At 34.9% G+C, this 15,125-nt stretch overlaps 1 non-coding gene across 1 annotated transcript; it reads right to left on the reverse strand.

Moving 5' to 3' along the window:
* Positions 1–1,059: 1,059 nt before the first annotated feature.
* Positions 1,060–1,166, reverse strand: LOC121207781 (small nucleolar RNA R71). Its single transcript, XR_005902898.1, has one exon. It is a non-coding gene; the product is annotated as a small nucleolar RNA R71 (small nucleolar RNA).
* Between the last annotated feature and the right edge of the window lie 13,959 nt (positions 1,167–15,125).

A 15,125-nucleotide genomic window follows, 5' to 3' on the forward strand; every position in this document is an offset into this window, starting at 1 on the left:
GAGTTGCCATGGAATGTTTTTCCGAATGTTATTAAGCATGTTGATAATAAATTGAGTTTAATTAAAGTAATTGTCCTAGTTTATTTATGTTATAATTGTTGCAAATTGTTTTAATTTGGCTAAAATCTATTTCATTCATATATTTTTCATACTTAGGATAATTTGCATTAGGGATCATTGCATTTAGTTTAATATATTCAATTTTAATCATCACTTCTCAACCATATTGTGTTTTTATTTACCAAATTGTTAAGGGTAATTTTACAATCAAGTGATTTAACACAAATACAACCCCTGTGGAGACAATAACTCGATACTTATTACTTGATAACGACTGTGTACACTTGCACAAACCTACGAGTTACAAGTTTTTGGCATTGTTATAGGGGACTATTAACTATTGCCATAGTCATTTTTTTTTGTGAAATTATTTACTTCCAATTTGGTTTATTTCTAACATTACTAACTTATTCTTTTTAATTTTGTGATTTTCTTTTCAGGTGTTCATGAGCATAGATCAGATTATCGATTTACTCATTCTAGACCCTGAAATTGAGTTAACTTTTAGAAAAAAAAAGTCATGAATGAATAGTTCAAAGACAAGTCGAGATGGACCTTGGAAATCAAAATCAAGACCAAGGTAATGAAGTCAATCATGTACAAAATCCCATCCTTGTTGTTGATGATAAGGATAGATGCATCAGACAATATGCTGTGTCACTTTTTACTGAGTTAAATCCAGGAATTAGAAGCCTAGATATTAAGGCAACCCAATTTGAATTGAAACTGGTGATGTTTCAAATGCTCCAAACAGTGGGCCAATTTAGTGGTATGCCCACGGAAGATCAACATCTCTACCTTCGACTGCTTATGGAGGTGAATGATTCATTCAAGATAGCCAATGTGACTAAAGATGCAATAAAGTTGAAGTTGTTTCTGTACTCGTTGCGAGATCGAGTACGAGCATGGCTCAATTCATTTCCACCAAGTTCCATATCTACATTGCAAGAATTAACAGAGAGATTTTTGGTTATGTATTTCCCACCTAGCAAAAATGCTAAGTTGAGGAACGAGATCACAACCTTCCAACAATTGGATGATGAGTCTTTGTATGAGGCTTGGGAGCAATTTAAGGAGTTACTTCGTAAGTTCCCTCATCATGGGATTCCTCATTGTATCCAGTTCAAGACATCCTATAATGGTCTCAATGCATATACAAGATTGATGGTAGATGCTTCTACGAATGGTGCAATTTTGTCTAAGTCTTATAATGAGGCTTATGATATCATCGAGAGGATCACGAGTAATAACTATCAATGGCCAACAAATCGAACAACTTTAGGAAGACATGTAGTCAGAGTTCATGAAGTTGACACCCTCATTTTGTTATCAGCTTAGGTATCATCTATTTTCTCTATGGTAAAACAATTTACCGCTAATAATTTTGCAGCTCAACCATCAAGTCTGTTTGAAGTAGTTTCCTGTATGCACTGTGGGGAAGGTTATTCTTTTGAGAACTGCCTATCAAATCCCAAGTTAGTGTACTATGTGGGGAACCAACATCAAAATAGGAGTGGACAAGGACCCTAGTCTAACTTCTACAATCCTTCATGGCGTAATCATCATAACTTTTCTCGGAGCAACCAAGGAAATGGACCGAACAACAACTTCTTGCAGCATAAACTCAACCAATCTCAAGGGTTTAATCAGCAAGCTCCAAAACCACCTCAAGCTGAGGCATCAAACAGTTTGGAGAACTTGTTGAAAGCGTACATGGAAAAGAATGACGCTTTGATCCAAAGCCAAGCTGCAACATAGAAAAATTTGGAAAACCAAATGGGTCAGTTAGCTACAGAGCTTCGTAATAGACCGCAAGGAACCTTGCCGAGCAATACTGAGAATCCAAGAAATTTGGGTAAAGAACATATCAAGGCAGTGGCATTGCGAAGTGGTAAAATTTTGGAACCTCGATTGATTGATGTCGAAGATAAGCCCGTTGAGAAGAATCAACCAGCTATTGAAATTCTTACACCAAAAAAGTTAAAATCTACAAAGACTGACAAGGTAAATCCTAATTTAGTGAATTCAGATACTTGAACATCTTCTTTGGATGCAGATTTACCTACTCAGAAGAGTTTTCCGATTCAACTGAAAGTTCCATCACCTCCATATCCACAAATATTGCAGCAACAAAAGTAGAAACAGGAGGTACAATTCAAGAAATTTTTGGATGTTCTGAAGCAGTTACACATCAATATTCCATTGGTGGAGGCATTAGAATAAATTCCAAATTATGTGAAGTCTATGAAGGATATACTGTCTAAGAAGAAACCACTGAATGAGTATGAGACTGTTGCCTTAACAAAGGAGTGCAGTACGTTCCTGCAGAGCAAATAGCCACTGAAATTGAAAGACCCAAAAAGCTTTACTATACCCTGTAACATTAGTGAATCTTACTGTGGTAAAGCTTTGTGTGATTTATAAGCGAGTATCAACTTGATGCCTAAGTCTATTTTGAAGATGCTAGGGATAGGTGAAGTAAGACCTACATCTGTAACGCTTCAGCTAGTAGATCAATCTTTAGCATATTCCAAAAGAAAGATTAAGAATGTTTTGGTAAGAGTCGATAAATTTATTTTTCTTGCTAATTTTATTGTCCTAGATTTTGAAACAGATAAGAAAGTGTCGATCATCCGTGGGAGACCTTTCTTAGACACAGGAAGAACATTAATTGATGTGTAGAAAGGTGAACTCACCACTGGTTGGAGAATTTGTATTGATTACAGAAAGTTGAATAAAGCCACTTGGAAGGACCATTTCTGTTGCCTTTTATGGAATAGATGTTAGATCAAGTGGCAGGTAATGAATTCTATTATTTTTAGATGGCTATTTGGGATATAACCAAATAGTTGTAGCTTTAGAGGACTAACTTAAAACAACCTTTACTTGTTCATAAGGTACATTTGCTTTTAAGCAAATGCCTTTTGTTTTATGCAATGCACCTGCAACATTTCAATGATGCATAATGGCAATATTCACTGATATGGTTGAAAATTTTGTTGAGGTTTTCATGGATGATTTTTCTGTTTCTGGTAACACTTATGATATTTGCTTAAGTAATTTGAATAAGGTACTGAAGAGATGCGAAGAGACAAAATCTTGTCTTTAATTGGGAAAATGCCATTTTATGATTAGGGAAGGGATTATCTTAGAGAAAAAAATCTCAAAAAGAGGAATTAAAGTCGATAAAAAAAAAGGTGGGCGTAATTGAAAGATTACCAGCCCCAATTAATGTGAAAGGAGTTAGATGTTTCTTAGGCCATGTCGATTTTTACCGAAGGTTTATCAAAGATTTCTCAAAAATTTCTAAACTATTGTGTTTGTTGTTAGAGAAAGATACATTGTTTGATTACAACAAAGCATGTTTGGAAGCTTTTGAAGATCTGAAAAAATGGTTTATCTCATCCCCAATAATTGTTACACCTGATTGGAACTTTTGAGTTGATGTGTGGTGCAAGTGACTATGCCATTGGAGCTGTGATGGTCAAAGATGAAACAATGTGTTTCACCCTATTTACTATGCAAGTAGAACTTTGACGGGAGCCTAACTCAATTATACAGTAACTGAAAAGGAACTCTTTACTATAGTTTTTTCTTTTGACAAATTCCGCTCATATCTTATAGGTACCAAAGTTACAGTATTAATTGACCCTTGGTTTGCTAATTTTTCCAATTATCTTGCATGTGGAATAATTCCTTGAGAAATGACATACCAACAAAGGAAAAAATTCCTTCATGATAGTCGATATTATTTTTGATAGGATCTGTTTTTGTTTAAATAGTGTGCAGATAATATCATCCCAAAGTGTGACACCCCTAATTTGACCCTAGTCGGGAAGTGGTTTCGGGACCACTAAACTGAGTCATAAAAATAATTAACCGTCATAATTGATGCTCATTATATGTACATGTGCATGTGTGAAAATTTCATGTTTGAATTTTGTTAATTGTAAGTGAATTTTATCAAATAGGACTTATGTGAGAAAATTTAGAAATGTGCTAGGCAAATGCAAAGTGACCTATTAATGCATATTGTGAAAATGATGGGTTTGCATGTCAATTTACCCAAATTAAGGCATAGTGGCCGGCCATGCTATGAGTGGAAACATGTCACAAACATGTTATGTTAGTGATGTATGTTAGGAACAATAAAATAAAGAGTATGGGTAATAAAGAAATGGAAAAAGAAAAAAGAAAGAATGTGTGTGATTGTTTCTCCCCCTCCCCATTGCCGTGAATGTAAGAAAGAAAACAAAAAAAAAGTGTCCATCTTTTTTCATTTCTCTTGGCCGAATGTTCTAAGGAGGAAAGGAAACAAGTTGTGTTCTTTGGTTCTTCTTGGCCGGATTGAGAGGAGGAAGGAAAGAGTGAAGCAATCGGTCATCTTAGGTCGATATTAAGGTAAGGAAGTTGATACTAGTTCTTGAAATCCTAGTTGATTTTGAGTGAGATATCAAGTTATTGTTGGTAACCCATGTTGAAATTGTGATTTTGGAATAAGTAAGGTTTTCGGCTATGGAGATTAATAAGGGTGATGGTTGTGTTTCATGCTAAATCTAGATGAACAATGGTAGTTGCTTACATCTTGATGATTATGAGTTTCTTTCTTGGTTCTACCTTAGATCCATGAAGTATATTTTTATTTGGTGTTGTTGGAAGTATCGGCCATGGTATATCTATAAGTGTGATTTATGCTTATTGCATGGTAGGTAAGATTTATGTTTTGGATATATGTTTAAATTTGGTTATAATCAAATTTGTGATTCGGCTCTTGCACATATATATATATGATTGCACATGACGTATTGGTATGACCTATATATTATCTCAAGGTATATACTTACACATGATGGTGCTTCGGTTATGGATTAAATGATGGATGCGTATTGAGTTATAATATGTAATGCATTTGTGACAGCCCAAAATTGACCCTAGTCGGGAAGTGGTTTCGGGACCGCTAAACCGAGTCACCGAAATGTTTGAATGTGATATTTATTGTCTAGAATATGTAATTATGAATGTGTGAAAATTTCAAGCTTCGAATTAGTCGATTGCATGTGAATTTAGTCAATAGGACTTATGTGGGAAAATTTTAAAAAGTGATAGGTCAATGCGTAAGGACCTATTAGAGCATGTGGAAAAAAGGGGGACTTGCATGTCAAATTCCCCCCCTACTAGTAGTGGCCGGCCATGACAAGCATGGTAGACCAAGTGTGATGGGCAAGACATGTCATAGACATGTCTTGTTGGTGCATCATGGGTGGAAAAAAATAAAATAAGGAGCATGGGCATAATAATGAAAGGAAATGTGATGAAAACAAAAAAAAGGTGTGTGGTTGTCCCCCCCATTTTGCCGAAACTAGAAAGAAAAACAAAGAAAAAAATGCTCATCCTTTGGTTCATCCTTGGCCAAAAATTTTAAGGAGGAAGGAAGAAGAAAGGTTGAAGAGGTTCGGCCATGCATGTGACTAGGCTAAGGTATGTTTGGTGATGTTCCATGAGATGCATGCATATTTTAGTTGTTAGCTTGAGTTCTACCTAGCCCATGGTCTAAATCTTGCTATGTGATGGAAATGACACTCGGCCATGGATGCATCATTCTTGGTTGATGTTTGATGTTGTGGTGATGAGGCATGAAGATGAGTTAAGATTCGGCCTAGGTGGATTTTGTGTTAATGCCATTGCATGCTAAATATGAAGCTTGTTAATGATGCATGTGATGGTGGATTGATGATTCTTGAATCTCCTTTTTAGCATTTTTGAGTGAGCACATATGTGTATTGGTTGCTAGATGGGGAAGAATCGGCTAGCAAGTTGTGTGCTAAGGCCGAATATAATTTTTGTAGGTTAATGAGTAATGCATGTGCTAAATTGATGGAAAGGGAGAGGATGCTTTACTAGTGTATATATGTGTGTATTAGCCAAGTTTTGAACTTGAAACAAAAGGGTGTTTAGTCAATACAAGTGACCATACTTGTAGAATGTATTAAGTGTTGAAATCGGCCCCAAAATAGACATGCATATTCGGCCAAGGGGGAAAAATTAGCAAAAATGTTGGGTTTGATTCATGATTCCGTACATATGTGACCTTAATGTCTAATGTATAAATATGGGCTAAGTGCCTTGTGTTCCTCTTTTCGATGCTCAAATGATTAAATCAATTTATTTGTTTAATTAAGCTCAAGAGCAAAGGGGAACTAAATCCGATAAAGGGAAGGAAAAAGTGGTCGAATAGCTATCGGAATCGTTCGACAACACCCGAGGTAAGTTCTTGAGTAAGAGAGCTTAAATTAAGATTTGATTAGATCATGTTTTAAGCAAACAAAATCATGCTCTTTGTGTGTGGCTATTGAGCCGAAATTGCAAGAATGATAAATGTCTTGTGTTTGAGTTTTGCTAACGAAAACGAAATACGAATGTGCCATGATTTATTGTTAAATGTGCATGGTTATTTGAATGATGTCCGGGCTAAGTCCCGAAGGCTTTGTGCTAAGTGACCATATCCGGACTAAGATCCGAAGGCATTTGTGCGAGATACTAATTTCGGGCTAAGCCTGAAGGCATTTGTGCGAGTTACTAAATCCGGACTAAGATCCGAAGGCATTTGTGCGAGATACTAATTCTGGGCTAAGCCCGAAGGCATTTGTGCGAGTTACTAAATCCGGGTTAAGTCCCGAAGGCATTTGTGCGAGTTACTATAACCGGGCTATGTCCCGAAGGTATTTGAACGAGGAGCTATATCCGGTTAAATTCCGAAGGTACGTGATTTGGGAATGAATGATCTTGCTGTAAAAATTTCAGTTAATGCTCTAGAAACATCCCAACATTGAGGTATGTTTCGTATGTGCTTGAATTTAGTTGAGCCCTTACAAATAAGTATTCGCTCAGTTGATAAACGAGCTACCGGCCTTTGGCTAAGTTGATCTTTTGTGTATGTACATAAGGGTTGGAAATGTGAAGCAAGTATGATATCGAAAATTTGTGCATATAAAATTATCCGTTTAGCTATATGAATGCTATACTTTGTTGTGCTGGAATTCCTTGCTCAAAACTTACTAAGCATAAATTGCTTACTCCGTTTCATTGCTCCTCTGTTTTATAGATTTGGTTCTCCAGCTATTGGACTCGGGATCTTGAAGTCAAAGTCGCCCACACTATCAAAGCCCCCCCTTTTGGTACAATTTTGGTTGAACTTCGAAATGGCATGTATAGGACTACCCGTTTGTTGTGGGTCGTGGACCCTTTGGACTTGTATAAATTTTGGATAGCCATGCGAAAATGGCTTATATGTGTTTGAGTATAATTTTATAATCATTTGGTGTGGATATGCTTGACAAGGATTGGCCATGGGAATGGTTAATCACTTTCATAAATTGTGCTATTTATGCAAAAAGGGCTAGTTGAATCATGGAAACCATGAAATAGGTAAAGTCTACCTTAAAGGCAGATGCTGACAGCAGCAGTGATGTAGATTTGGAAAATCACTAAAAATAGTAGGAATGGAATTAAATAGTTAATAAATTATGTAAACAAACCTTGATGAATCTACTTTCATAGGAAAGTAACGAAACGATCATATGGACAGTATGTTAAGAGATATTCAGGTTCTCGTGAGACAGGGCCAGAACGATTTCTGGATTTCCTGTTCCGACTTTGGAAATTCATTATAAATTAACCAGAGATAATTAGGAGTCATACCATATATGTATAGATTCCTCTCTGAGTCTAGTTTCTATAGAAACAAACGACATCAGTATTGAAGCTCTGTGAAGGGAGATATCCAGGTCGTAATGCGCAAAGGTCAGTGTAGTCGATCCCTGTAACATGGGAGACTTTGACTAATAAACTGTACTAATTGGCCCGACCAAAAATTCTAGAAAAAAATATGTATATGGGCACATGAGTCTAGTTTCAGGGAAAAATCACGAAACTGATTTTCGAGTTGTGAAACTCAAGATATGATTTTTAAAGCGACTAGTACGCAGATTGGCAGTATCTGGGAAATATTTTTATAAGGGGTTTAAAGTCTGTTAACACCTCGTGTTCGACTCCAGTGTCGGTCTCGGGTTCGGGGTGTTACAGCATTAGTTAGTAAAATGTATGCCATTTATGTGTGGTATTAAGTATATATTCGGCCTCAACATAGACATGCATATTCGGCCATAGGAAGAAGATGGTGTTGCATGTATTCGGTTAGAGGCAAGCATATTGATGCTTTTGTCTTGGCTTAGAAAATTTGGCCAAGGGGGAATATTAGCTAAAATGTTGAGTTTGATTCATGATTCCATATATATATGTGACTCTAATGCCTAAAGTATATATGGGCTAAGTACCTTGAGGTTTTCTTTTGATGTTCGAATGAATTGTATTAAATTGCTTGATGTGATTAAAAATGCATATGACCATTGTGTAGTTGAGCTAGAAGGTGGCCATATGACCAATCAAACTCCTTGTCATATTCGGCCATAAGCTAGCATAATGAGACTTTAATAAGTTAAATTTGTTTGAATTAGCTCAAGAGCTTAGAGGACCAAAGTTGGATAAAGGAAAGGAAAAAGTGATCGAATAGCCGCCGAAATCGTTCAACAACATCCGAGGTAAGTTTTAAGTGATTAAACGTTGAGTAAATTCAATTATAATAGGACATGATGAGTTGATTTAATAAGATATGATGTGGCCATGATCTGTTCTAACCTCAAATGGTAAGTTCTTAAGTGTTTGAGCTTGGGAATTTAAGGGTAAATTGAAATAGTCTGCTTAGGACAGCAGCAGTAACGTGACTTTAGAAAATCACCATAAATTTATGGATTTGAATTAGAGGCTGAATGAGACATGAAATTAAATCTTAATGAGTCTAGTTTCTTATAAAAGAAACCGTGTAAGCAAAGGAATTTCCGATAATGAGATACTTAAAGTTGTGTGAGACAGCGCAGAATGACACTGTAATCCTCTGTTCTGTTTTTAGAAAATCATTATAAATTGTAAAAAAATGGTTATAAGATAAAATTTATATGCTTAGACTCCTTAATGAGTATATTTTTAAATGAAATCAAATACAACACATTTTGAATTCTGTAAAATGAGAAATTTGATTCGTAGTGAAGAGTGGTCAGATTAGTCAAACAGTGAAACAGGGGAAACTTTAAGAAAAATCTGGTATTGATTGGCCAAATCTAAAATTCTGGAAATTTTATGGATGGAAGATATACGAGTCTATATTCAGGAAAAATTATCGGAAAGTGATTTGGAGTTTTGTAGCTCTAGTTATAAATAATTTAGTGACTATTGCTCAGGAAAAACAGCTTGTGCTGAATTTGAGATTGTGTTGTAAACCTTGATAAACTTGTTTTAGTTGCTCATAAACTATTGATTAAACCCATACGTGAATTCTAAATTGTGATATTGGAAAATGATAGATGTAGATTCAGCCAAGACAGTGTGTATACGTGAAAGTATATGTGGTATGTGAAGTATATTTGGATAATTGTGATGTGAATACATGAAAATCTATATTTTGATTTAGGATTCGATGTGATGAATGTGAAAGTGTATATATGTGATAAGGCCTAATGGCCGATGTGATGAATGTGAAAGTGTATATATATGTGATAAGGCCTAATGGCCGATGTGATGAATTTGAAAGTGTATATATATGTGATAAGGCCTAATAGCCGATGTGATGAATGTGAAAGTGTATATATATGTGATAAGGCCTAATGGCCGATGTGATGAATGTGAAAGTGTATATATGTGATAAGGCCTAATGGCCGATGTGATGAATGTGAAAGTGTATATATATGTGATAAGGCCTAATGGCCGATGTGATGAATGTGAAAGTGTATATATGTGATAAGGCCTAATGGCCGATGTGATGAATGTTAAAGTGTATATATATGTGATAAGGCCTAATGGCCGATGTGATGAATGTGAAAGTGTATATATGTGATAAGGCCTAATAGCCAACGTGATGGATGTGAAAGTGTATAAATGTGATAAGTCCCGAAGGGCATTTGTGTCAGTACTATATCCGGGTTAAAACCCCGCAGGCTTTATGCGAGAATATTATCACTGATTAATGTCCGTAAGCTTCGTGCTCGTACTATATCCGAGCTCTAAAGACCCGATGACTACGTGTGGGGATTTTGTCCGAGTAAGATCTGATAACTTCGTGTGGAGATTATGTCCGGATAAGACTTCGTAATAAGAATTGCTTATAAATATATTCAATGCGAAAGGTTAAACAGGTATGTACTCCAAGTTTATATGTGAGCTTGATTTGCACTAAATCATAAGGTAGTTATGTGATGCATACGAGAGCAATCTATGAGACTATTCCTATGATTATGTGACATCGGATCAGTGTGAGAGGTTATGTGAAATCATACGATATATCTATGTCACATGAGCTCACTTTTATGTGAAAGTTTATCTGCCTATTGTATATGATGAGATGTGCATATTCGGTAAAGGGATGGTATGCCCGAAGGAAGAGTGAAATAAAAATACGAACAACTATGTTATAATTTGATCGTTATCTGTTGACACTGCTTAAAACTTACTAAGCATTGTAATGCTTACTCCGTTTACTCTGTTTCCTCTGTTTTATAGATCTCATTTGGAAGCTACAGGCTCGGGGATCATCAGCAACTAGTCACACTATCACTATCCACTGTTTGGTACTGCTACGTTTTGGATTATCTTATGGCATGTATAGAATAGACTAGTGGCGGAAGAATATTTTTGGTTAATGTATATAAGCCATGCGAAAATGGCATCTTTTGAATGTTTACTTAGAGAAGTTTAAATTTTATCCCTGGCTGTGCTTAGTACTTATTTAAATGAATGATCTTTATTTCAAGAAAAAAATTCAAAATTTTACTGTTCTGACATGAGTTACAAGTCCGGTAATGCCCCTTACCTATTCCGGCGACGGTTACGGGATAGGGGTGTTACACAAAGTCTGTAGCTGAAAGTGAGATTTATGAGATCTTGTATCGTTGCCATTCATCTTTAAGTGGGGGACACTTTGGTGGTTCACAGACTGTAGCAAAGATTTTGCAAGCAGGTTTCTTTTGGCCTACACTATTTAAAGATACTATGCTTATGTAAAGAATTGAGATAAATGCCAAAGGATTGAAAATATATCAAGGAGGGATGAAATGCCCTTGAAAAACATTTTGGAGATTGATTTATTCGACGTATGGGGCATTGACTTCTTAGGCCTATTTCTTTCTTCGTATGGGGCATTGACTTCTTAGGCCCGTTTCCTTCTTCGTATGGGAACAAATACATCTTAGTTGCTGTGGAATATGTATCCAAGTGGGTTGAAGTAGAAGCATACCCTACATAAGCATGTGTTTACACGATTTGGGACACCAAGAGCTACTATTAGTGATGAAAGTTCTCACTTTGTGAACAAATGGCTTAAGTGGTTGCTTGACAAATATGATGTGAAGTACAAGATTGCTACTGCCTATCACCCCCAATCTAATGTGCAAGTTGAAAGAGTGAACTATGAAATCAAAGGTATTCTTCAAAGGGTAATACGCCCTAGCAGAAAAGATTGGTCTCAAATGCTCGATGATGCATTATGGGCCTATCGAATACCATTTAAGACACCGTTAGGAATGACTCCTTATCAGTTATTCTTTGGAAAGGCATGCCATTTGTCATTAGAGTTGGACAATAGAGCTCACTGAGCTTTGAAGTAGTTAAACTTTAATCTTAAGCAAGCCAGTGAGAGAAGGATGTTACAACTACATTAGTTGGAAGAGCTGAGGTTGTTTTCCTATGAGAATTCCAAAATGTGTAAAGAAAGATAAAAAAGATGGCATGTTAGTCATATACAACATTGCAAGTTGAAAGAAGGTTAGAAGGTTTTATTGTTTAATTCAAAGTTGAAATTATTTCCTGGGAAGCTTAAATCTTGATGGAAAGGACCCTATACCATCTACCGAGTTTATCCTTATGGAGCTATTGAATTATACGACAATTACAGAGGTACGTTTAAAGTTAGTGGTCAACATCCCAAACACTACTGGGATGGTGAAGTTGAGCGAGTTGAATCCTCGTTCAAATTAACAGACCCTTGATTTTTCATAAGCTCATTATGTAAATAAATAAATAATCAAAACTTGTTTTCTTAACTTATTGCATTTAATTAATTCTTTCTAAGGAGATTGGAACTTAAGCGGGACTGCTGTGACCCCTCCAACCTTTCTTGGGAATTAATTTAATGTAATTTATTAAGAAGAAATTTTCTAATTAAGATTTAATTTTTTTAAGCTTCATTTGTTCTGTTAAAATTTTAAAATTTTATTTTAATAAAAGGGGTAAAATTCGGCCCAAGTACTAATTAGTTTTTTTTTTGAGTAAGTTTGTATATAGTCTGAGTTTGAGGCCCAAGACAACAAAAAAGAAGGAAAAATCCACACTTCGCTGCCACTCCCTTTACTTGCCACCCAAGTAACCCTAATGTAGCTATATTTTGCTACATGTTGCCCTAATTCTTCCCTATATAAACCCTTTCCATTCTACTAATTTTCATATCCCTCAAAGCAATTTCCTTAACCCCTAAAAACATCCCGAAATCTCTTTTTTCTTGTCATCAACCTCAAATCTCGAAAGAAACCCAAATTCTCTTCCTTTTTTGCAGAAACCATCTACTACTGCCACAAGAAGAGTGTTGAAGCATCACCATTGCTATCACATGCCGTTTTTGTCACCGCATTATTCTTTCCGTCGCAAGATTTTTGCCATAGCAAGTCTTTACCACTTTGCCGATTTTTATTGTCCCCTTGTGCAGAAACTTTGCCAATTTTCAAGAAAAGATCCATGTCTCGTAAAAGAGCTAGATCTTCAAAGACTAGTCATGAAAACCCAATTTTGATTGATGAAGAAGTGAAAGAGAGATTTGATTCAATCTTCAAGCATCAACCTATGATGCCGGAAAAAGGTTTTGACTTGAAGAGTGCTCCTATACCGATTAGAAAGAAAATCAATGTAACATCCTGTTTTTAGGTCAAATCAGAACAGTGGTTTCGGGACCATAAATTCGAAGTCAAAATATTTATTTTATTATTTTAATATAGTTTACAGCATGATAGAATGATAGTATAAAATTTTCGTTAAGAAATTTTACCATTTAGATGCTTAATTCAGTAAAAAGGATTAAATCGCGTAACGTGTAAAAGTTGAGTACTATTGTTTAAAGGTATTAAATTGCTATGGTTTATTAATATGAGATTCCTTGCATGTCGATTAGACCTTAAATGATATAGTGGAAGTTGTTGGCTTTGTATTGTTGAAATTATTAAAATTCATTAAGGTTATTTTGGTAAAATGTTAATTATGTTATATTAAATAAAACAAAACCAAAATCATATTATTTCCTTCATCATCGTTGCCGAATTTGAGAAAAAATAGGGTTTTTGAAGCTTTCATGGTTTCGACACATTCTTAAATAGATTAAGGTATGATTTTGACTTGGCTTTTAATGATTTCTACGTTTTTGAGTTCGTTGTAGCTTAATCTACCTAACACGTACCTTCTCTTTTAAAACTGTTAAAGATTTTGAGATATTCCATTATTGAATATTAGGTATTTTGAAGTTTCTTGTTAGATTATTGATGCTTGTTAATACATATACAAGTTTTATAAAGTGATTTTTTGACAAAAATGAGAATTAGGGATTAAATTGTAAAAGATAGAAATGTTGTGGTTGGAAATGTGAATAAAATGAAAATATGGGCTGCTATGAGGTTATATGAAATTTGGCTATACAAGGTTAAGGGTAAATTGCATAAATTTGCCATTTTGTGTATAAAGGAGTAAATTGTAAAGTAGTCAAAAGTATAGGGGCAAATGTGTAATTTGCCAAACATGTGTGAATTGAATTAAATGGTTACTAAAAATGTTGAATTTGTTAATATATAGACCAAGATAAGCCGAGTTCAGGTTTACATCGGGGAAAGGAAAAGATTAATGAGTATTCACTAGTTGATATCCGAGCAACTCGATGTAAGTTCATATAATTAGAATCTAACTTTAAATTAATTGTATGTATTTGAAATGAATGTATATAGATTGAATATAAGTGATTAATGGAATAAAGATGCCTAAAATAATGCTTACCGTGAAATATGAATCCCGTTTGAACCATAGAAAGTCGTAGGATACAAGTGACATGTCACTAGGGTTACCGTTTGGTCAAGCTCCTGCATTTGTTGCAGACTCACCATAGCTTATATGAGCATACTATTTCAGCTTTTCGGGGCTTACCATTTCTGTTTTAGCTCTACGGAGCTTACTGTTCAGATTTTTGGAGCTTACTGTTTATTAGCTCATAAGGAGCTTACTGATCATGGCTCGAAAAAGTGGAAATGATGATGAATTTATGGATTACCGATTTATACATTTAATGTCTATCACCCGAGTATCCTTTGTTATTTCAATAGGTTCAATGGGCATAATACCGATATGAAATATGTAAATCATATGATATAAGAGCTATATGATTTACATGAACTATAAGTTACATGATTTACATGAATTATATGAATTATATGGATATTATGATACATGAGATACTTATATAATTAGTATTTGGTGTTATATGAATGTTACATGACTAACTTATGAATGGTGATGTGAATAGGCATTATGAGCAAATGAGTTGGATTTTAATTTGTTATAATGCTTATTGTCATTTGTTAAGTTTAATTCTATATTCTACGTGCTTACTAAGCTTATTGCTTATTCCATTTATTCTTTCATGTTTTATAGATTTGGAAGCTTGCTCAATTTGGATAAAGTCAGAGATTACTATCACACTATCCAGGCGTCTTTTTGGTACTTTTGGAACTTATGAAAAATATGTAAATATTGCAAGTATAAGCTAGTTTATAGGTTGTGAAGTATGACCATCTTATGTTAATGTTATTGATGTGAATTTCGTATATGAACAAGCTAAGTGACATGGCTTGAATTAGTAGTAAATGTTATTTTGTTATGTGGTTTATACATGCTTGATTCATGAAAGAAAAATTGGAATATTTGAATGATAT

This window comes from Gossypium hirsutum, chromosome A01, assembly GCF_007990345.1.
Source record: "Gossypium hirsutum isolate 1008001.06 chromosome A01, Gossypium_hirsutum_v2.1, whole genome shotgun sequence".
Taxonomy (NCBI): Eukaryota; Viridiplantae; Streptophyta; class Magnoliopsida; order Malvales; family Malvaceae; genus Gossypium; species Gossypium hirsutum.